The sequence below is a fragment of the Pleurodeles waltl genome, chromosome 9 (genome assembly GCF_031143425.1).
Source record: "Pleurodeles waltl isolate 20211129_DDA chromosome 9, aPleWal1.hap1.20221129, whole genome shotgun sequence".
NCBI lineage: Eukaryota > Metazoa > Chordata > Amphibia > Caudata > Salamandridae > Pleurodeles > Pleurodeles waltl.
In genome coordinates, this window is record NC_090448.1 from 1,124,483,213 (window position 1) to 1,124,506,393 (window position 23,181).

The 23,181-nt window shown below is 47.9% G+C and overlaps 1 long non-coding RNA gene across 1 annotated transcript in view; it reads right to left on the reverse strand.

Moving 5' to 3' along the window:
* Positions 1–23,181, reverse strand: part of LOC138258790 (uncharacterized) — a 53,414-nt gene that overhangs the window by 11,644 nt on the left and 18,589 nt on the right. Inside the window, exon 2 of the long non-coding RNA XR_011198571.1 lies at positions 22,164–22,400. This is a non-coding gene — a long non-coding RNA (uncharacterized lncRNA). The remainder of the gene's footprint in view (positions 1–22,163; positions 22,401–23,181) is intronic.

The window sequence follows — 23,181 nt, forward strand, 5'->3', positions numbered from 1 at the left end:
TGCATTAATGAATGAAGAGTCTGAGGAAAAGAGGGGGAAAGAAAAAAGAGGGAAAGACAGGAACCCCTAACAGTTCAAGCAAAGACAGTGATAGTGATTCTAATTATGATATTATAGATGTGTTGCTATCAGCATGTCAACCTCCATATAATATTGCCTAAACTGAGGGAATTGATGATGTAGCTACTAGTATAAATGAAGGACTATCAGCTTCACCATTGAATGTGAATTAGAACTTGATGGGAGAGAGTTCAGGGATTAATGCCCATGTGAACTCTGTTGTTCTAAATATCCTAGATGCAATCACTGTTCCAGTCACTTTTGTTCCAACAGTCCCTTTGTGTATATCCGAGTCAACACATGCTTTGACAGTCTCTACTGGACGAGGGATATTAATTAATACTCCGGAAGCCCAAAGAATGGGAGAAACTCCTTTGGTCTTGACACAGATAAATATTTCTTATGTTGTCTCTCCGCAATTGTGAATCAGACAGCACAAAGGGGAAGTCAGAGTCAACCTTTTGTAGGGAATGTTGGTCCTAGGTAGAGAGTGTATCAGCAGGGAACTCCTATGATGCAAGGTGGAAATGGATTCCTGCAACAAGATAGAGGATGTGTGTCCTCCAATTGATCTGAGTACTGGAATTGATGTGAATACTTTGAAAAGGTCAAATTCTTGTCATTATTGCAATAACCAGGGCCATTGGAAGCAGGAATGTTGTCTTAATCCAAACAGAGTGATGAATGAGTATCATGTTCAGAATTCAGGGTTTGTACAGCCCCAGAGCAATAACTTTGTCAAATCACCGAATATGTCGAGACAGAAAATGCAAAACGCTAATGCATCCCAAGCTCCAGTGATGCAACTTTCACAAGCCACAACGCCACAACAATGCCACAACAAAATGCAAATAGTTCTGGTTTAATTCATATCAATTCCCAAGTTTAAACCAAATTTTTTCCCCAAATCAGAATTCTTTCTAGCAGTTTCCTGTGTTTGATGCCTTTGAGGGCTACAACTCTGACCAGCCACAATGACGGTGTCTGAGAGGGAGGAAGATTGCATACTTGGCGCAGTCTTAAAGGTAGACCAGAGTGGTCCACTTGTAGAAGGTGGGGTGAATGGCCATTCATATTGCTCCTGATCGAGACTGGTGCCACCCGCTCTACTGTTAGAACAGTGGAGGTTCCAAACCTACCCCTCTCGGGAAAAAGACTCCAGGTTGTAGGAGTTGCAAACAAGCAAATGACAAACCCCATAACAAAATAAGTACCTCTTAAAATAGGATCATTTGAGGAAAATCACTGGTTTTTAGTCTGTGGTTCTAGTCCTGTGAGTTTCCTAGGATGTGATTTACTGTGCAAGTTAAATTACACTGTATATTGCACCCCAAAGGGTGCCGAATTCAAGACCCATGATGAGGATGTAGACTTTAAAATGATGAGTCAAAGGCCAGTGACTGAGTTATATCTTGTAATGACATCTAAGGATTTACCACAGGATCTTAAGGATACAGTGAAGCCTGAGGTCTGGGATTTCTCAGTAAAAGAGATTGGCCTCATAAAAGGTGTTGAACCAGTTCACACAAAACTAAAGCTCAATTTTGAATACCCAAGAGCCCCACAGTATAATCTGACCCCCAAAAGAATTGTTGGAATCATCCCTGTGATTGAGTCAATGATACAACAAGGCATTTTGGAGGAAATAATGCAGAGTCCATGTAAATCACCCATTCATGGGCTTAGAGAGGCCTACCAGCAAGTACAGCATAGTGTAGAAGCATCAATGCTATTATTGTTCCCTGTTGTGCCGTGGTAGCAAATCCAGCTATGATTTTACTTCAGAGTCCATGTGAGGCTGAGTGGTTCATTATTATTGATTTGTGCAGGCCTTTTTCTCTTGCACGAGGACAGCCTGTATCTCTTTGCTTTTTGGTTCTAGAACTTTGTTTTGGCATGGCGCCGAATCCCACAAGGGTACAATGAGAGTCCCTCAATTGTTAACCAGATTTTCAAAAAGAACCTTGAGACTCTGATCATGCCTTCTAACTCTGTCCAATTCCAATAGATCGATGACCTGTTGGTGGCGTCTGATACTCATGAAGCTTTCAAATGAGACACCACTGCATTGTTGAATCTCTTGGCTGAGAATGGGCATAAAGTATCCCCAAGTAAGTTGCAGTATTGTAAAAAAAAAAGTTCTGTATCTCGGACATCACATTGAGAAAGGTGCAAGAAAGGTGTCACAGGAAAGAATCTCAGCGAATCTTAAAATGAATCTGCCCACCATACAGAAAGCAGTCAGGATGTTTTTGGGAATGGTGGGCTACTGTTGACAGTGGAAACCCAACTTTTCCCTGGTGGCCAAGCTGTTACAGAGGCTAACACACAAGGATGTGTCTGATCGGATACCATGGGATAATGACTGTTTGGTTGCCTTCCTAAAGCTGTGAGAAAGTCTCTGTCGTGCCAGGCACTGATAATGCCTGGTTAAAACAAGTTTTTTACACTTTTCTGCAGTGAGAGAGAGGGCTGCACCCTTTCAGTGCTTAGGAATGCGAGACATCCTGTTCCTACTTTTCTGCTACTCTTGACCCTATGGCCGCAGGTCTGCTTGGCTGTCTTAAAGCAGTGGCAGCCATGGGTGTCAGCATAGAACACTGTGAGAGCATTGTGATGGGACATCTTTTAACTGTTCTCGTCCCACATTCAGTGGAGATATTGTTGACACATACTCATACACAGCACCTTTCCAAGAGCCGTCTGATGAAATATGAGTAGGCCATATTGGCTGCAGACAATGTTACCATTAGACGGCGTGCTACGTTGAACCCTGCTACACTTATACCCATCCCAGAGAATGAAAGTGTTTATGGGGAGGTTGAACATGATTGTCTCAATGTCACTGAACTATGCACAACCTGAGACCAGATATACAGGATGAGCTGCTGGTAGAATCTGATTACATACTGTTTGTGGATGGATCTTGTCTGAGGGACAATGGGGAAAATCTGAGAGCAGTCTGCATTGTCTCAGGAGTAGTCAAAGCCACCAAGCTCTGAGGGGTGTTCTCTGCACAAGTGGCTAAATTGATAGCTCTTACTAGATTTTGCTATGTTTCTCACCATCTGAGCGTGACCATATTCATATATAGTCAGTATGGCCCATACAAATTGCGGTGGTAAAATGTTCTGCTCACCGCAGTGATGATGCTTATGCAACAATGGGCAGCTGTTATGCTGATGAAGTTGCCCGATTTTGTGCATATGGTTCACAAACATTCAATGTTGGATATGTGAACGAGTCTGAAGGTAAGATCAACTAACCATTTGATATCAACAACTGATACCAGGGAGGAAGTGAACAGGTTGCAGTAGAAGTGACAGAGGCAAAACAGCAACGCTGGATCAGAACAGGATGTGTGAAGAGGGAGGATGATGTAGGGGTTTCTCTAGATGACAGACCAGTGTTACCGTACAGAATGCTATCTACAATAACAAGACAATTTCATGGACCCAATCATATTGGGAGGGATGCCATGGTGCGGTTGTTTAAGAAGCATTTGTGTAACCCACGATTTAGGTTGGTGACTGAAGAGTCGTATCACAGCTGTGTTGTGTGTCAACAGATAAACGTTGGCAAAAGAACTCCAGTGACATTGAGCCACAGAGGAAGATCAGGAGGGTACTTTAATTGAATGCTGCTTGACTTCATCAAAATGCCTGTGTGTGGGGGGCATGGCCTGACAGAGCATGGAGTGAGACGTACTCCGGGCGAGCTCCGAACCCCCGAGGCCCTATTGCTTCAGAAAAGCTGGTGTCAGTGCACCTATCGCCCTCTCAGGAGCCCGACGAACATCTGGGAGTCCTTGGAGAGCTCCGGTATCCGCTCTCCTCTGCCCCACGACCTAAACAGGAGCTGGGAGGTGGGATGGCGCCATATTGTGGAGGGCGCTGGTCCCTGGAGGCTTGCTAGAGTTGGGCACGGCAGGACACCACCAGTCCAAAAAGACTGCTGCCGGGCCCGCAAGGACTGAAGCGGGGGACAGGACGGTCTCCCGCTCTCCATGTGGCACCCACCGAATATTGCAGCTACCGAGCTGTGGACCCCGCAGAGGATTGGGGCCCAGCAAAGACCAGAGCATGGGACACACACGGGAGGAGGGCATAACACTGTGAATCTCTTTGTCCCAGCCCTCAGAAACTGCGTCCCGACACTGGCGGCAACCATGCGGCAGTCTGAGGACATAGTGGGACTTCCCTTTGGTGGGCACCCCCCCACAAGATTGCCCTATCTGCCGATGACCTCCTGTTAGTACTCATGCAGCCAAACAGATCACTACTAGTACTAACCTGCATACTCCAAGCCTTTGAAAAAGTCTCATGCTTTAAGATTAATGTGGCCAAGTCTCAGGCCTTAAACCTAACTATCCCCCAGTCAGACTTACCATCAATTCAATCACTCACCTCATTCCAATGTGCCATTGGATATATCCAATACCGCAGCCTATGCCTTACCCCCACACTCTCATCTTGGTCGGGCACTAACTGGTTGATCGTCGGATATCCTCATCGGAGGACCTGTGCCGCTGAAAGCCCCTTCAAGTATCCTGCCTGGGACGCCTCAATGCAGTTAAGATGTCCCTCCTGCAAAGATATTATGGTGGTCAATATGACATTGGCAATCAGGTGACCGCCGTACCGGCGATGGCGGTAGTACCGTCACCAGGCCGGCGGTAATGACCGCCAAATAATGACCATAGCGGTGATCCCTCCCATAGATAGCCAATGTACCAGCCCAACCGCCAGTACAGTACGACCACTGAACATGGCGGTAGGCACCTTCAGGCAGGCGAAGGCCAAGGATCCGCCCACCATATCATGACATAGCAGACCACCAGGATTTCTGGGGCGTTAGCAACACCACTAAAAGCCTGCCGGAAACACATCATATAAAAGGAGACACTCACCTTCAGGGACACAGAGGAGTCCACGGACGCCATGGAACCAGAACTGGAAGCCTTTACGATGATGTACCACGCCATGGCAGTCCAGGAGCACCAACGCCGACGTAGACAACAATGGTGAGTAAAGCTGCCTAGCACACAAGGGTGGAGGGGAGAGTCACACACCCACAACACACACCATACACCCAGAACTATCTGCAGAGTAAACAACAGCAACATCAGCCAGAAGTAAAGAAAGCCAGGACACATACCTTAGGTCCAACCTTTGTATTTCACTGGACCTGTGCCCACAACAACACGGGGAACTATAGACAAAGGGCCATTGGCCAGTCCGACGTCAGCTATTAGCCACAGGGCAACGTCCAAGGCGTAACTTGACTCCTGACAGCCCAGTCACTTCACTGCGCAGGGGCATCATGGAGATGGTAGGCAGGTACCTCTGGGGGATGGTGGGAGTGTGGGGCGGTTTTATTCTTGGGAGGGGGGTCCTTGGGCTTGGGTTTGGGAGGGGGCGGGTCCTTGCTCTTTTGTTTAGGGGCGGAGGAGTGGGCTTGGGACGGGGTGCGGGAGTGCCACCCTTCATCACCTTAGTGGCAGGAGTACACTTAGGGGGAGGAACAGGAGTCTATTTGGAGGTGGAGGTACTGGGCTGGGGGAGTGGGACTTTTCTCTTACGGGCAGGAGGGGGGAGGGAAGAAGTCAAGACAGGAAAGGAAAAGCTTTTTAGGACCAGTGGGGCGGGCTGTGGGAAGAGGTATGGGAGTGAAGGTAGAGCGAGTGGTTGTTGGAGGAGGAGGTGTGCTGGACCTTGGTGCAGGGGCATGGACAGTGTGCTTGTGTGAGGTGGATGGCTGTTGGGGGTCTGAGTGGGAGCGTTTGTGTGTCTTTGGAGGGGGGAGGCAGACAGTGTGGGAGAGATAAAACATGACGTGCAGATGGATGTTGTAGTGGTGTCTGCAAGTGAGGTGGGTGTGCTGCAAGAGGTGGTAATGGTGGTGATTGCACATGTGGTGTGTGGGGTGCATGTCTGTGGGTGGTGACTGTGGGCAAGGCTGTATAGGTGGCAGGATCTGGGCCTGTTGATGCTGTGCATGCAGGTGTGAGTGCTGATGTGACTGTGAGGGAGGGGTGGAGCTAGTGGAGGCAGTGGCTGTTGTTGTGTCTGCAACTGTGTGTTGGCTGTGTGTGTGCTTGTGGAGTGAAGTGTGCTGCCTGTGTTTGTCCTGTCTGTTGTTTTGGTGCAAGCTTGTCAGAATGTGTGCGTGGGATGGGTTGGGGAGAGGAGACAGGGACTGGGAAGAGGTAGTTGGAGGGGGGACAGAAGAAACAGGGACACTGCCTGCCTTCAGAGAGGAGGCCCGAGCCTGAAAGGATCTCTGTAGGGCCGCCAAGCCACTGTGAAAGCCTTCCAGGAAGGCATTGCCTTGCTGCATCTGGGATGCCCGTTCCTGGATGGCATTCACTATGGTTGACTTCCCTACAGAGATGGAACCCAGGAGGTCAATAGCCTCCTCACTCAGGGCAGCAGGGCTGACTGGGGCAAGGCCTGAGGTGCCTGGGGCAAAGGAGACGCCCACCCTCCTGGGTGAGCGGGCACCGGCAACTGGGTGGGGGGCTACGGGGAGGGCAGTGTTGGTACGGGGGTGGTGGAAGATCCAGTAGCTGAGGTGGTCCCAGAGGGGTCCACCACTACCAGGGAGCTTCCATCGGAGGAGGAATCAGAATCAGTTGTATCAGCTCCAGTCACCCCCATGGTGCTTCCTCGCCCTCCGTCCCACTGGTCCCCTTGGCGGCGGTGGCTTGTGCCTCCTGGGTCCCATGGGCTACAGCTTCCTCACTCGCCAGTGCCCCGGCTCCTTTGCCAGATGATGCTAGTACACACACGGACAGGATGACAATAGGAGAGGGGGGAAGAAAGGGAGCACAGGGTCAATCACAGCACCAACAGCACAGATGGCATACACATCACAATCACCCCCTGGAACTAAGAATGGGCAGACTGGATCATAGTTACAAGCCATTGCCTGGGTACTACAGCAGTTAGGAACCCAAACACTAACATCTGCACACCTACTTGGACAAACTAAGCCCTGTCTGCCATTGGAAGCTAGCCACCTAGCAATACCAAAAATGCATACCACCCTACATAGCTAAGCATGACTAGGCAGGAATGTCTAAACCTGAATTTTGGGGCATCCACTGACTAGAACCATGCACCCAATTCCCAAGCCAGGCAACTAATAATGGATACCGCACACACAGTACCCCCTTGTGTCTGCTGTGCTGCCCTCAAGCACCCATCAAACTCAGGATTGGCCACCGCCAGTATGAGGGCCATTAGGGGGGCCATCAGTGAGACCTGGGTGCCTTTGTGGGGGCATGGGTGTTGTGTGGTGTGTGTGTTGTGCAGAGGGTGATGAGTGATGTGGTGTGGTGTGTGGTGTGTGGTGTGTGGTGCATGCCAGATGTATGGGTAGTTTTGGGATGTGTGTGCAGTTGTCTCTGGGATTGGCGTGGCAAGGTGTGGCGGTCTTCTCGTGTTTGCAGAGGTTTGTGGGTGTTGTGAGGGGGTGTTTTATAGTGCTGTTGGTGGGTGAGTGAGGTGTGTGTATTTGTGTCAGGTGTGTTTTTTTTTTCTGCTCAATGTTGTCTTGTTTTGTTTTTGGGTGGCCATTTCCGCCGCGGCGGTGTGCACCGCCAATGGGTTACCGCCGTTGAATGTCCTCTGTGGTGATTCGTGGGTCATTATTTGGAGGGGGTTGTTTTGGTGGTGAAACAGTGTGGGTGGTAGTTCAACAGTTTATCACATTCGTTGGGTCTGGCGGATTTGTGGGTGTGGCTGGTTTCTGTCGGTTTTGTGTGTGTGTGTCATAATCTGGCAGACAGATGTTCTGCTCCGCTGCAGTATGTTGGCGGCAGTCACCGTGTTGGTATTCGGTATTTACAGCCAATGTCATAATGAGGGCCTATATCTCTTCCAATGTCTCCCAACTCCTATCCCTCAGGATGAAATCCTGTGCTTCTAACAAGAAATCTGACCCTTTATCTGGAGGGAATGACCCCCGCTTCTCCAATGCCAAACTGATGCTCTCCTGCAACCGGGGAAGACTGAGATGCCCCAATCTTCTTGAATATTACTGGGCAGCACACCTCTGCTTCGTCTCAGAGTGGATGGTACTTGAGAGTGTCAAACACTGGCTGTACATGGACTAAGACGTGGCCTGTCATCCACTCTGGGACCTAGCATTGCTCCCCAAACACGCAAGACCTAGGAGTCCCTAACTGGCCACTCCCACGAAAACGGTTTTAGACATATGGGACAAAATTACAGTAAGACGGGTTCTCACCACCTTCCCCTCTCCCAATAGCTCTTCTAGCAGCAGCCCCGACTTTCCTCCTGTACTGCAATCCAACTCATACAGTCATTGGTGTGAAGGAGACTGTTCCACTCTCCACAATTTATTTGAGGGTGAGGCCTTCAAAGCCACTGAGCAATGCTGCTGAGAGTTCAAACTCCCTGACTCTGTTAGGCTCCAATATTATCAACTCAGCCACTGGTTCATTCTCCCAAATAACGTACAGGGGCTACCTGCGGAGTGACAGCTTTTAAGGTCCTGATTCTGGACTACAAGGGATCCCAGGGCCTCATATCACGCACATACCAAGTCCTCTAAAAATTGACTACTATCCAACTACACCCCTATCAAACCCAATGGCATTCAGACATGAACAACTAATTACCCACAAAGAAATGGGAGCGCCTATGGTGGGAGGTCCCCAAAATCCTTAAAATCATACCTGCATACCTCAAAGGGAGACAGTTAACAAAATCCCCCCCACATGACTCCATACAGTATTCCCCTCAACCTCCCCCCATTGCTGGTGCTGTTCTCCGGCCCTGGAGGACTTTATACATACCTGGTGGTCATGCCCAGGCATTACCACCTTCTGGAAGGAAATCCTCAGCCATATACAGGGAACAATAGGCTACCCACTCCCATACTCATTTATAATTGCCCTATTAGGTGTTTGACCCCTCTTTCTACAGCGATGACCCATGTGGAATGGTGCCTCAATTTCCAAATGTTGTGAGCGGCAAAACGATTTATTGCACTATATTGGAAAAACCCACCCCTGCCCCCACAAACCTATGGTTCACCAGACTTTGGCAAGTCCTAACCATGGAATTGCTCTCTCACAGGCTGACCCACTTGGAAGGGAATTTACATGTATCTGGCAACATCTAATACAATACCTCACCCGGTTAGAATACAACTGGAGCAGGGTCACTGAAGACCAACTGATCCCCACCCTCGCCCGAGCCCCGCCACCCAACACCACCGATCCCAACACAGCTGCCCACAATCTCACACAATGGATAGATGACTGCGCCAACACCCTTGCCCCGATCAAGAAACCTTCCAACAACCGCACCAGCACCAAGGTTACCTGGTTCACTGCCGACCTCCAAACAGGAGTGACGAAAACTTGAGAAGTGGCGCCACGAACAAACAGAGACCAACCACACTGCCCTCAAGAACGCCATCCACAGGCATCACCAGCTCATCCGGACCATCAAGAGATCCTTCTACAAGGAACGCATCAACAACAATGCACACAACAGCAAAGAGCTCTTCAACATCGTTAAGGAACTCGCCAACCCCAGGTCCTGCTCCAACAATATCCCACCTTCGCAAGACCTCTGCGACTCCCTCTCCACCTTCTTTCACCGCAAGATCACAGACATCCACGACAGCTTCAACACCTCGACCCCCTGGACAGCCGCTATCACCACAAACATCGACTCACTGGACCCCAGCCACACCAACCTCCTGCTCTCCTGGACCCACACCAACGACAATGATACCATCAAAACCATGAGCACCATACACTCCGGTTTACCATCCAACCCCTGCCCGCACCACGTCTACAACAAAGAAAGCTCCATCATCAACCCCCAACTCCGAATGATCGTCAACAGCTCCTTCGAGACCGCCACCTTCCCGGAAAGCTGTAGGCACATCGAAGTCAACGCCCTACTAAAGAAACCCAAAGCAGATCCAAGAGATCTGAAGAACAACCGGCCCATCTCCCTGCTTCCTTTCGAAGGGTCATCGAGAAGATCGTCAACGGTCAACTGACTCGCTTTTTTGAAGACAACAACACTCTGGACACGTCTCAATCCGGTTTCCGCAGTAACCACAGCACCGAGACGGCCCTCATTGCCGCCACCGACGACATCAGGACCATGCTAGACAGAGGCGAAACTGCGGCCCTCATCCTCCTAGACCTCTCAGCCGCCTTCGACACAGTCTGCCACCATACCCTAGGCACACGCCTCCACAACGCAGGGATCCACCACAAAGCTCTGGACTGGATTACATCCTTCCTCACTGGCCGAACCCAGAGAGTCCGCCTCCCTCCCTTCCGATCTGAAGCCACCGAAACCATCTGCGGCGTTCCCCAGGGATCCTCCCTCAGTCTGACCCTCTTCAACATCTACATGGCACCGCTCACCAACATTGTCTGATCACACAATCTCAACATCGTCTCTTATGCCGACGACACCCAGCTGATCCTCTCACTCACCATGGACCCCGCCACACCATAATTACCCTCCACAACAGAATGAAGCCCATCACGGACTGGATGGAGAGCAGTCGCCTGAAGCTGAACTCCGACAAGACAGAGATCCTCATCCTCGGCTCCACCCCCTCCACCTGGGATGACTCCTGGTGGCCGGCCACCCTAGGAACCTCACCGACGCCCACCAACCATGCACGCAACCTGGGATTCATCCTGGACTCATCGCTCACCATGACCCAGCAAGTCAATGCCGTCTCATCATGCTGCTTCAACACCCTCCGCATGCTCCGCAAGATCTTCAGGTGTATCCCCACCGAAACCAGAAGGACGGTCACCCAGGCCCTCATCAGCAGCAGACTGGACTATGGCAACGCTCTCTATGCGGGAACCACAGCCAAACTCCAGAAAAGACTGCAACGTATACAGAACGCCTCCGCACGCCTCATCCTCGAAATCCCATGCCGCAACCACATCTCAGCCCACATGAGAGACCTACACTGGCTCCCCGTCAACAAGAGGATCACCTTCAAGCTCCTCACCAATGCTCACAAAGCACTACACAACACCGGCCCAGCTTACCTCAATGAACAACTCACCTTCTACACCCCAACCGTCAACTCCACCCCGCCAACCCTGCCCTCGCCACCGTTCCTCGCATCCACAGGACTACAGCCGGCGGCAGATCGTTCTCCCACCTCGCCGCCAAGACCTGGAACTCCCTCCTCATCCAGCTACAAAAGACCCGGGACCTGCTGACCTTCAGGAAACGCCTCAAGACCTGGCTGCTCGAGCAGTAGCATCTCCCCCGCCCACCCACCTTCAGCGCCTTGAGACTCTCACAGGTGAGTAGCGCGCTCTACAAATGAATGATTGATTGATTAAGACTGAAACAACTGCAATATTTAAGCTTGCCAGCTGCAATCTTGCGTCTAATAACATGAATATATGTTCCATTGATTATTGACTTGGAATAAATCAGCGCTTCACTGTAAATAAAAATTGTTGTTAGTGTAACTCTCATGTTTTTCTCGACCAGCATAAAAAGGTCCATCGGATGAGAGTGTAAATTCATGCTTTTGTGTGCTCTCACCTCCATATCTTAACATTCGCCACATTGTGACTGCTAACAGGAATCTAGTGCCTATTCCTGAAAATTGATAATGATGTAAGGTAGGTCCTATCATGGCCATAAAAGGTGCCTGGACCTTGTGGATGTGTACCTGTGCCTTCTTTTTACTGAGATGTCTGTCCCTGGTAGGAGGCAGTTTTAAGAGTACGGTATGTTGCAATGTTTTCGTTCCTTTGTTTTTCATTGCGTTGGGTAATTCTCCTAATATTTGACCTCCCAATTCTCTTTTTCCTGGTTCGTTTAGGAGGAATTTGGTATCTGCTATTTCTCATCATATCTATTCATCTTTATCAACTAAGATTCACAAAATTGCTAAGGAGTTTTTGCCCCTTTTGTGGTATTTTCCTCCCATTTATGACCCTCATAAGGAGACACTTGGCCCTCTCATGTATACCAGTCTGTTCACAGCAATCTAGAAGGGGAATAAACAGATTTTGCAAGTGCTTCTTCCTTGACAGGGATGGCTGGAGAAGAAGTAGTTTACTTTCAGGGATTCACCTGTCTGAGCTAGAAGCAACATGGGTTGAAAGAGTAGTATACCATACTGAAAAGATATGGGCAAGTGAATCTGTTATACTACTAAGGAGAGTGGGCATGGTCTGGTCATAAAAAGGCAGCAGGAAGATGTACTTGAAAAGTGGGTAATTGCCACAATAATTAAAGGCATTCATTATAAATGTGTGCCAAATATATATGAGTCAGAATGTTTTCAGAAGCTTCTCTTGGCCATGGCATAAGTTCATTCCCCCATATATTCTTGAAAATGATTGGATGAAGGTTTACATAGATCAAACCCCAGATCTCAAACCAGAATGATGAAGGCAAGGTTTGTTTTCATGACACTTATGCATGTCTTGAGTTTATGGGATATCTGGCACAACAATCAGATGATAGCAGTCATGGCTATACCTTTTATTCTGTGCATCATAGCTAGTATGCCATGTTAGATTATTTCCTAATAAAGGGCTCTTTGGTTAACCAGATTAAAGAGATCAGGCCTTCACCCATATAAGACCATGCAGTAGTAGAGTTCATGATGACTGTTGGTTAAGGCTGGACAGCCAAGGCTTGAGGACCTGTTCAAGCAAATGTTGGTTAAAGAAGATATTAGGGAAATATTTATGAGATGTACATGAGAGTTCTTCTAGTGCCGGTGCGGAATTTAGCTGCTGTGCGCCACAAACACATTTTCATACCATAGTGCAAGGGTGTGTGCAAGAGTCTAGCAAAGGTTTTTTACAGGAAGGATTCCCTTCAAGTACAAAATACTGTGCTTCGACAACTCCTAAAACGTTTCCTACTTTGTATGTGTGCTGCACAGTGCAGCACATGCACAGTCCGAAAAGAAAGGAGAAAAGACAGCATTTCTCCTTTTAACGCCTGGTTTCAAAAGATGTTATTTTTTGATGCAAAACCCTCTCTTACATTTTTGGTAAATAGTGTTTTGCGTCAAAAAAGCTGGGTGATTGCATGGGAACACCCATGTAACACTCCCTTGATGCTAAGTAACGGAAAACAGCGCTTTGCGATACTTTGTGTTACTTTTAGTCAACTTCCAGCGCAAAACAGGTTTTGCACTGAAAAGTACTTAACAAAAAAAAACATTTTGTGCTGGCTTGCATCACTGTTATGACGCAAACGCAGGGCAAAATTTTAGTAAATTCCCCCCCCCCAATACTATAAGTTGGGCACAAGAACTCTGGGATGTACGTTTAAGTCTGTATAATATTGCTTCATTTGGGCTGTTCCTACCACGCACAAGTGAATTCTCAGAACTGTCGTATAATGGTTGCTCCTTAGTCGTTCCTTGTTGGACTCCACAACGTGCTGTCTGCTTTATTAACCATATCTCTAGGGGTTGTACTTGTGTTCCTGCTGTGCTGCTGGAAGGATTCCAAAATGTATTTTCTATTTGCTTAATTGTGTCTCCAGGGGTTGTGTCACTCCAAGGAGGACTTCATATTCTCTTATTGATTCATTGTTAGTTCAGGGAACAGGGTTTTTGTCACTCCTGGGTATGCTCTGGTTGATTAACTGTGCCTCCATGTGTGGGACTTCTGCCACTCCTGGGTAAACTGACGTAAGATATTGATAGCGTGCACTGCAACCAGTTGTGTAACAAAAGCCCCCGCAGTCCGGGGGTGAGCTTCAGGGGGTCCCTTGAACACAGTACGGACGGCTGCAGGCCCCAGAGGGCCCCCTCAAGGTACTTTGCGGGGCGGGCAGGAGGGGGGAATCCTCAACTCTCTGCCACACCTTAAGTATTCGCCCCTCATCCCACAGTATGACCACCATCGGCTTCGTATATTGGAATGTGTCTTTGGGTATCCGTGTGCTACATAGATAGGGTCTTCCAACTTAGCAAAACAATCCATGCCTGCCCTCCATTCTCTCAGTGGGTGGGGAGGCATTTGGCCTCTCTCAATATTTGGCAATGTCCCTTTTCGACAATAACGTTCCCAAACACTAAGGCTCACCCACCCCTGTGGCCTCCCAAGTATTCAAGGATCCAGAGTAGGCCATCTTTGAGAGAGTAATCCAGTAACCCAGTACATCTAAGAGTGTTTGAAATATACTAAACCAATATCATTGTACAATGGGGCATTCCCATACCATGTGGAAGAAATCTCCCATGTCATCCCGGCATCTGGGGCAAATGGACTCTGAGCATTTCCAAGCTTGCAATAATCGCTTGGCCACGTAATATGTACACTGTAGGTAATGCACCTGAATAAGACACATTCTGGCAAATATTGCTAAAGTGCGTGGTGCCATGCATGCCTCTCTCCATTCCTCCTTCTCGAGAGGGTTCAGACAACACTACCATTGTGCCTTCAGACTCAAAAGAGTACAAGGATTGACCAATGCCCTATATACTTGTGATATACCTCCCTTAAGTATAGGACCCATGAGGAGTCATGCATCCAGAAGGTTATATTCTAGCGGCGTGGCGAGTCCCTCCCAATAACTTGATGGGACATGCCTGAGCTGGAGGTAACAACAGAATTGGGATCTATCTAGGGAGACTTCTGCTTGAAGAGTGAGCAAGGATTTCAAGCAGTCACCCTTTCACACATCCCTCCACCTTGACTCCCCTTCTTTTCTATCCCCTGAAACCCACTAGTTGGTCCACCCGGTGCAACCACCTACCTACCCAGAGGGGTATCATTAAGGTCACCCAGCGATCGCACCCCTTCAAGCGGATTGCCACCTTTCGGACATAAAATATTACTCTGGTCAGTTCTGGTAGAGTCTGAGGTATCAGTGCCCCATAAAGCAAACCCAGAAGGTTGTCCAAACCAAACAGCAACACTACCAATCTAAAGACAAGGTCTGTCCACTCCCTATACAGCTAGTCATTCAATGCCAGTGTATGAGCTGCCCAATAATAAAGGCAGATATCCTCCACTACCAACCAGCCAGTCATCAAATATCGAGCATACACATTTGTTAAAGGAGATTCTGGGAAGTTTATTGGCCTAGCTAAATTTACGGGCTTTAGCAGTGATGGCTTTGAACCAATCATTAGTTATAGAGAGTAGGGAATATTGAAGGATATACAGTAGAAGTGGTAGGACCACCAGGCTACTCTTCCCAATAGATTGAGTGGCAGCTTGGTCCAGATTCTATCCAGAACCTCCTGTACCACGCACGGTGATGGGCCCATGATTGAGGTTCCAAGCTGGGTCTAGCTCCCAGATTATATGAGCCCCTAGATAGCGAAAACTAAGGGCCTGATTTAGATATTGGCAGATAGGTTACTCCGTCACAACGGTGACTGATATCCCGTCCGCCCAGATATAAATTCCATTATGTCCTATGGGATTTAAATTTTGGCAGATGGGGTATCCGTCACCGTTGTGATGGGGTAACCCATCCGCCAATATTTAAATCAGTCCCTAAGGCTTCAGATAAGGAGATCAGGATGCCAGGTTTCATCCCCTCTGTCTCCTCACAGGGGGACCAAGAGTGATTTAGACCAGTTCACTTGCAGACCTGAGTGGCAAAAATGGAGAGGAGAGAGGGTCCGGTTTCACATGTCTGGGCCATTAACAGGAGGACATCATCCGCGTATAGCACTAGCCTGTCCTCCTGAGCAATTCTCCAGTCAAACACCCAGACCTGGACATCACGCTGCATCCGGGTCACCAAAGGCTCAATCTCCAGGGCAAAAACAAGGGAGGGAACAGAAGTCAGCCCTGTCTCGGACCTCGTCTAATTAGAAATCCCGATGAAACCACCCCATTCACCTGCACTTGTGGCCTGGCATACAGGATTTAAATAAAAGGTAAGAATCGAGGACCAAAACCCAGCTTGCCCAGGACCTCCTGTAGAAAGGCTAATTTCAGCTTATCAAAAGCCTTTTCGAAATCCAGAAGCATATGCAATGTAGCACCTTGTAGTGCCCAAAGCCAGGCCAGTTCCATGTGAGAACTCTGGATACGATGCTACGGTGGAGAATGAATCTGCACTGGTGCAGGTGGACTAGGAGGCTCAGGACGGGGGTGGGTTCCTTTGTCAAGATCTTAGCAAACAATTTCATTTCAGCATTTATACGTGAGGTGGGCCGGTAAAAAGCGCACATGTCCATCGGCCTACCCATTTTAAGCGGACCACAAAAATGGCCAAGTCATTTTCTGTTGGTGTTAGAAATTGGGTTTATGGTTGTCAGAGTATGCACCCTGTACAAGCAGGAATTACAACCCAAGTCAGAAAAGCTAGATACACACTAAAATATAACCTCTGCTTACCCTCTGGTTGCTTGGCACATAGCAGTTAGGCTTATCTAAAGAAGCAATGTGCAAAGTATTTGTGCAATACCCACACTCAGTAACACATTGAAAACACTGCAAAAAGACTCCACACTGGTTTAACAAAATAGGTTACTGTATTCTGAAGAAAACAATACCAAAACAACACAAATCCAATAAGTACAAGTCAAGATATAAATTTTAGAAGAATGTGTGAAAATAGCACTTTGAAGCATATAGTACTTTTGAGGTTACTTTAGGTCGTGCTGGACTGGTGCAAAGTAAAAGTTCAGGCTGACCTCGATGGAGCACAGGCCGGTTACAGGATCCACGCAGGCCCCGGTAAACAAAGTACCTTTCCTGGTCACAACAGCTAGATGCATGGTGAGATGCATCGAATGGACCCTCGCAGTGATGGCGATGAGTCAATCTGTCCCACACAGTGAAGGCGATGTGTCAGTTTTGAAGACAATTGTGAGAGCTGAGATGCATTGGTTCCAAAGTGCGATGCAGCGGGTTTCTCCGTGCAGTTGAAGGATGCTTCGATCTCCGTAGACTGCTGCAGCAGCAATGTGCCAATTCTGCTTCTGCAACTGAGTTGATGCACCAGTTCTGCTACAAGCAGACAGGAGGTGCATTGATTTCTTTGATGCAAGTATCCATGCTACCTTCCAGTGAACCAGTCACAGGAGCAGGGGTAGACAGCTTGATATCCCTGAGTTTCAACCAGCAGGAGGCAAGCCAACAACACCCTAGGAGCACACTTCAAATAGAAGGCAGAGTCCAGCTCTCCTTCAGCAGAGTCACAGTCCAGCAGGCAGCAGGGCAACACATGAGAAAAGCAAGCATTCCAGGTCCAGCAGTCAAGCAGGTGAGTCCTTTAAGCAGCACAGCAGTTCTTCGGACAGAGTCCAGTTGTAGGTCCAGATGTGTCTGATTTGGTGGGGTCAAAATTGCCTTTGAAGAGGGGGTGACTTCAAAGAAGGGTCTTGGAAGTGAACGAGGATCATTTCTTCCTCAACCCTGGCTCAAGACAAATAGTAGGGGTAATTAGCCTTTGCAGGGGGACAGGCACTGCCTACTCAGGTAGAAGTGCCCTCCCCTCCAGCTCTTTCTGCCCAGGAAGAGTCGTCAGGAAACAGATGAGCACTCAGACACACCTAACTGCCCAGTGTTTGTGGCTGTCTAAAGGGAATGCACAAGGTGTAGCTGTCACCCACCCCAGACATGTATTGGAGACAGGCTGAAGACACACAGAGTTGTAAGAGTAGAGATATGCCCACTTTCCAAAAGTGGCATTTCTAAAATAGCCCTATGGGCTACAGTGGGCCTACTTTAGGGGTGACTTATATGTAATAAAAGTGGAGTTTAAGGCTTGGCAAGTGAAAGTGGCAGTCAAACTGCACACACAGGCTATGCAGTGGCATGTTTAAAGAGCTACTTAAGTGGGTGGCGCAATCAGCGCTGCAGGCCCACTAGTAGCATTTAATTTACAGGCCCTAGGTATATGGTATACCACTTACATGGGACGTAAATGAAATATGCCAATGTTACCATGTTTAGGGGAGAAGCACATGCACTTTACCACTGGTCAACAAAAAGAAGGCCTGAAAAAGAGGAGGAGGAAGGCAAAAGGTTTGCGGTGACACACCAGAGAGAGCCAATTTCCAACCATTGGGAAATGCCCTCTGTTGATAATGTTGACATACATCATTAGAATCAGAAGTAAAATGATTTTCAGCATTTTATGATAGATTTCCATAGGGAACCCATCTGGACCTGTGGTTTTCCCACAGCTGAGCTCTTAAAAAGCTTCATTAATCTCCTCAACAGACCACAGAGGCAGTCAAAGGTCTCCCTATGTGCAGGGACAGCCTGGGCAGGGAAATGTCTATGATCAACAGGGCCTGTGTCTCCCACTCTGGGCATGGACATGCAGCATAGAGGGACCATAGTAAGTGACAAAGGAGGATGCTATCTCAGTGCTAGCGTCAACATTTTTCTCCATGGAGAGTTGTGATGTTGGGCACCAGTCTGGATTCCAGTTCTTTCGTAGTGAGCCAGTGGAGGAGTTTGCTAGCTAGACATTTCCAATCATTAATGTCTTCTATTTGAGTCTTCCCAAACCCAGCAAGTCTCATCCAGGCACAATTGACTGATGGTAGTACTCGCCACGCCCAGTTGTCTACCCAAAAGGTTCATCAAATTGCCCTGGCATCTATTCTCAAGAGTTAAAATAGCTGTTTCAAGCTGTGTTCTTTGAGTCTGGATCTCGCTTGACTGGCCCCTAATATATGAGCAGGCGTGCCCACCCATAGTTGCCTTGCAGGCTTCCCAGGTTATCCCCTTTGAATTTACTGCTCCCTGGTTAAATTTTAGGATGGTCATCAGGTGGCCCTGTAAGGTACGGGTAAACTTGGCGTCCTGAAGGAATCAGGCATTAAGGTGCCACATCTGCTGTCTCCCTCCTCCTCCTCCTCCTCAGCCCCCGAACCTGATCAGGAGTGGAGAGTGAACTGAGAAGCCCTGAGCAAGTATATGAGCACTTAGGAGTGCAGAAACTCTGGCAACAAAAAATAAACAATGCAGGATAGAGAACTGGGGGCTGCAGATGCACACGTATATCCCCTGGCCTCCAGGTGCCAAACACTCCATACATCTCAAAGCCAGTAAGACAGTCCCCTCCCTTCCATTGAGTTGACCTCAAAGGACCGTAATGAGTCCAAAGGACCAAGGAGTCTGCTAAAGTCCCCTCCCATGAGCGTTCTACCAGCGGGTAGTGAGAGCACGAGGTCCCTAGGGGTCTGGATGGTGGGCGTACTAATCTGGGAGGGATATACACACCTAACAGGTAATAAAGGATGCCACTGAATGACCCCTCTAACATGACGTCTCTACCCAGAGCATCTCGAAAGATTTGAGAAATTACAAATGGGAGGGATTTATGAATCATGAGTGCCACCTCCTAGAACCTCAGTTGAATCCTGCATAGTATACTTTATTGTATCCATACTGGTCTAGAAAGAGGCATCTAGAGTTCAGGTGATGAGCCGCCTGGAACATGACTATCTGGGGATCATGCTGGTGAATAAACTGCATAGCCTCCCTTCTCTTAATCCGGTCAAGGAGACGGTTTAAGTTCCATGTTCTTAATGTAAGGGTGGTCATAACGGGCCATGGACTGAATTGTGTACAGTGTTATGAAATTTGGCATGAGTAATTAAACTGTGGCCGCTACTTATTAGCCCCCTCTTTTCTAGGGTTTGGTGAGGCGGTCTTATATATATGATGGTGTGGTCTTTGTATAATGTGTGGTGTACTTCGAACAAGAAAAACAAAACTAACAACAAAGCAATAAAACATCTGCCCTTCCCCCCCATACTCCCTCTCACCATAATTCCACCCTGTAGAAGTTTCTGTCGCCCAAACTTGGTTCCCAACTTGCCACTCAGTGGTAAACTGAATCTCTCCGTGGGCCACTCTCCTAGCGTCCCAGCCATCAATGGTTAAAGAAAGGATGCAGTGATGCTGGTGTGCAAATTCCTCTGCCAGTAAACAAATCAGACCATGCGCCCCTCTCCGTAAAGTCATTACTCTGCCCCCGCAGAGGATGGCCCCTCTGGTGGCCCCAACCTCCAGGACGGCCAGCACCTCTCTGCCCTCCCTCTCTGACTCTGATGAAGCTGATAGTTTGGGTGGCCCCAGCATCCCTTACGGAGTCGTTTACAATTTCTAGGGCTTCGCTGCCTTCTGCCTCCTAAGAAGTAGGTCTTGAATGATCCAGCCATGGGAGAGGTTAGGTTGGTCGCAAGTGTCTTGTTTCGTCAACCAGTCCCAAGCTCCCTCCAGGGTATTGAAGAAGCGCAACTTGTCATCATAAATCACTTGCAGCTGCACTGGGAATAAAAGCATAGATTGCAGATCTTAGCTTTTGTTTAACCTGCTCGTATGATTTCCATCAGACTTGAACTTGATGGGTGTAGTCCAGAAAAAAGATTGCTTGGCCAGTTGGTAAGAGAGCTACCCCTTTGGCATTGTCCCTCTCAGGACAGCGTCCCTGTCATGGTAATTCAGTAACTTGACTATCAAGGGCCGGGGTGGGACGGTGCCCCTAGAGGGGGGTTCAGGATCAGTGACCTATGTGCCCTCTCAGTGAAACTTGCAGAAAGAGGCTAATTTTCAATCCACAATTACACCCATTGCTCCAGGAACAGCTCTGGTGGTGTCACCTTCGCTCCCTCCAGTAATCCCACAAAGGGAAGTTTGCTCCTGTGCACCCCATTTTCAGCATTCTCAAATCAGTCTGTAAGGGGCTTCAAAGTCAAGGACAAGTGGGTCATCTCATTTTTAGGATTGCTGACTGTATCCTCCAGCTCAGAGATGAGTCCCTCCTCCTTGGAGGCTGTAGTGTTGCGGAGGTCCTGATGCAGCAGTCATGTCCAGCCGGTCCTATTCAACCTTAGCTTTGAGAGTGGAGCAAAAGTCCTAAATAGCTTGAAATATCCCCCTTAGTTCCTCGCTCTTGAGGGTGACTACCTGGAGGGGTTCCCCTGGCCAACACCCTTAGGCCATACGGTCAGTGCTGTGAATTTGTCTATGCTGCTTTGGGCCAGGGTCATCAAGGGTTTGTCACACCCCATTGAGTCGCTGAAGGTTTCCACGGTCTGGTGGTAGAAGGCCCAGATCTCAGGCAGTGAAGCTCCCGGCCCGCCTGCCCCACTGTATTGCAGTTCTAGGTGACAAGAGCAGTTGGAGGTCTCAGACCCTAGGACCCACAGGGTAAAAACTCTTCCTTGGGACTCACAGTGGAAACCCAAAGATATGACTTTTGTGGTTGGTTTCAAAAGACTTCCCATTGATGAGAGCACATTGTGCTGTTCCAATGCCCCAAGTTTTTCCCAACGAAAGGCACCTGAGTCATGCTAATACTACATTTTTTGTCTCGAGACCAGTGTAGAAGCATGCTTGTTCAGTAATATGACAAGCTGGAAATATTCCATATTTAAGACCTAAAACACGGCTTTATAACCAAATTACGTAATAAGGCTTGACAGAGACCAGAGGTAGATATTAAAGAGAATAGGTACAATTGAGGAGCACTGACACACCACACACCTCACTGCAGCTTGGAACATCTAAAGGAGGGAGGATTAACGTTTGCAATTCCACCTCTAGAAGATGAGTGGAATGACCTTAGTGCTAAGCCACCCTTCCTAATTACTTCTATGTGTTAGATCAGTAGCACGTGATCTACAGTCTTAAAAGTGGCGACTTGATCCAAGAGGATCACACCTGCTGACTCATCATCGTCAAAGATCAATCAAACTAATTCAGTTCTGTGGCCTGGATGGGATCCAAACAGCCAGGTCAGAGCAGAGGTGGACTTTAGAAAAGTGTGCAGCAGAGCAATCACATGCATCAAAAATATCCTGCTGTTGTAATGGAGGTTGGATTTGAGAACCTCTCTGAAGGAAAGGCTGAGTTGAGATCCTGTTGGTTATCCCTGAGACAAGACTCATCAACTGATCATTGCGCAAAGGTCGTTTGGAGATTCAGTTGTAGCACTCAACTTCCTCTACAATGTACACAACATTCAGAACAGGGCACTAACATACACTGGAAGTTAACTGTGATTTAAGTATGAGAAATTGAATAAGAAACTAAGAAATATGCATAAAAAACTGTGGAGTGACCCTCAATATCCAAAAGAGAGAGGAATCGCCGTACTCACATCTTCTTGGTCCTTCTTGACGTGACGAGTCTTTCCATCTGTTACGTGAATTGCACATATCTTTGCCATATTCACTCCTTGCAGTAGAAACTCATTGAAGTCATCCAGTCCAAAGCAAGTTGTGAATGGAGACAGACATCCATAGATGGCACCCATCAGAATGCTGCTAGGCCAAGCCACAAACACCAACAAAAGAAACCATATTATGCAACTGCACAGGTCCTTGCGGTCAGTCATCTACGATGGAAGGAATAAGGGAAGAATGGAATTAGACTAGCTTGTCCTCAAGAGAAACATAACAAGGTTGCTTAGAACAGTCTCACTGGTACTTTTAGTCTGCAACCTCCAAAAATGTACTAGCATTTAACAGTGTTTCCCACCATTAGTGTTATCTAGGTCCTTTTCATTAGGAACCCATATAACTAATTAAACTTTTATTTAGAAATTAATAACTAATGCGGCCATGGCGAGGAACCATCAAGGACAGATGGGTCAATGTGTTTCAGACAACCTTTTGTAAACCTAATCCTTCTTAAGGCATAACCCGGAGAAGTGGGGTGGGTGCAGTGACAGGGGCGATTTGGGGTAAGCCAAATAGTTACAAACTCCCAATAGTGTGAATGAGGATGACTGTACTATTTCTCACACATAATTTTGAATTAAATAACAACGTAAGTCAGTATCACACCAATGGTGTATATTTAAAAGTATGTCAATATCCTAATAGCAAGATATTTTATTTGCAGAAGTTAAGGGCTTGATTTAGAGTTTGGCGGATGGGGTTACTCTGTCACAAATGTGAAGGATATCCCATCCGCTGTATTACAATTCTATTATATCCTATAGTCATCGTGATATGGTAGATGGGATATCAAGCCACGCATGGCTACCTTGCGTGGCCATGCATGGCTTGATAAATCTGTAGTAATGCAAAGCAAATCGATGCCTTACGTTACTCTGTCCCAGAGAGGCGTTCCATGGCTGGAGCATGGGTGTTTACAAGCATTCGCCCATGGAT